Genomic DNA, 1,586 nt, shown 5'->3' with positions numbered 1-1,586 from the left:
GAAAAATCCAAATTGTATTTAAAATAAATGTATTTAGAGGAAAATAAATCCCTGATCAAGAAATATTTGTTCAAGAAATTTTATAATTATTAATATTAAATATTATTTGTTATTTAAATATTCCATCCATCCATCCATCGGTCCATAATTATCTGAAGTCAGGTCACAGTGGCAGCAGAGTGTTCCAGGCATCCGTCTCCCCAGCAACGCTTTCCAGTTCCTCCTGGGGGATCCCAAGGCGCTCCCAGGCCAGATGAGATAATCAATCTCTCCAGTGTGTTCTGGGCCTACCCTGAGTTCTCCTCCCAGTTGGACGTGCCCGGAAAACCTCCAAAGGAAGGCGCCCAGGAGGCGTCCTAATCAGATGCCCGAACCACCTCAGCTGACTCCTTTCGACATGATGGAGCAGTTGCTCGACTCTGAGATCCCTCTGGATGTCTGAGCTCCTCATCCTGTCTCTAAGGCTGAGCCCAGCCACCCTACGGAGAAAGCTCATTTCAGCTGCTTGTATCCACGATCTCATCCTTTCAGTCACTGCCCACATTCCTGCTGACGCCGCCCCAATCCACCTGTCCATCTCACACTCCATTTTACCATCACTCGTGAACAAGACCCTGAAATACTTTAACTCCTTCACTTGGGGCAGTAACTCACTCCCAACCTGGAGGGAGCACTCGACAGTTTTCCAGCAGAGAACCATGAGTCTGAGGCAGCAATACTACCACTACTACTACTACTACTAGTTTTTGTTGTTATATGTCTTGAAAAAAAGGATAATTATAATAATATTTAAATAGCGATGCGGATTCCATTCTGACTGTGGAACGGTGGACCAGCTATTTACCCTAGCAGGGTTGTTGAGGGGGTTCAAGGGAGTATGACCAGCCAGTCTACATGTGTTTTGTAGATTTGGAAAAGGCTTACGGCTGTGTCCCCTGGGGGCGCTTGTGGGGGGCACTGCGGGAGTGTGAGGTATCGGGGCTGTTGCTACGAGCCATCCGGTCCTTGTACAACCAAAGTGTGAGCTGTGTCTGAATTCTCAGCACAAAGACAAACATGTTTCTGGCAGGTGTTGGACTCCACCAAGGCTGCCCCTTTTCACCGATCCTGTTTGTGGTATTCATGAATGGGATCTCAAGGCGCACCCGGAGTGAGGAGGGTGTCCGGTTTGGGAACCTCAGAATTGCATCTCTGCTTTTTCCAGATGATGTGGTTCTGTTGGCTTCTTCAGAGCGTGACCTTCAGCGAGCACTGGGACGGTTTGCAGCTGAGAGTGAAGCAGCTGGGAGGAGAGTCAGCACCTTCAAGTCTGAGGCCATGGATAAGCGGAAGAAAATGGATGGATGGATGGATGGATGAATGGATATTATTATTATTTTTCAAGAAATATTTTCCGCTCATTCTCACATTGCAATAAACTGGATCGATCTATCTATCTATCTATCTATCTATCTATCTATCTATCTATCTATCTATCTATCTATCTATCTATCTATCTATCTATCTAATTAATACAGTTTTCTGATCCCTGTCAGTATGTTGATTTAATGCTGTAAATATTATTTTTAGTGCTGTCAAGCGATTAA

At 45.3% G+C, this 1,586-nt stretch overlaps 1 protein-coding gene across 1 annotated transcript in view; it reads right to left on the bottom strand.

Annotated features, from left to right (window-relative positions):
* The window catches only part of LOC132875498 (astrotactin-2-like), a 908,673-nt gene that overhangs the window by 476,249 nt on the left and 430,838 nt on the right, over nt 1-1,586 (bottom strand). The window lies entirely within an intron of this gene.

Source organism: Neoarius graeffei, chromosome 28 (genome assembly GCF_027579695.1).
Source record: "Neoarius graeffei isolate fNeoGra1 chromosome 28, fNeoGra1.pri, whole genome shotgun sequence".
In the NCBI taxonomy this organism is placed as follows: Eukaryota; Metazoa; Chordata; class Actinopteri; order Siluriformes; family Ariidae; genus Neoarius; species Neoarius graeffei.
This window is presented reverse-complemented; position numbering and strand designations above follow the sequence as displayed.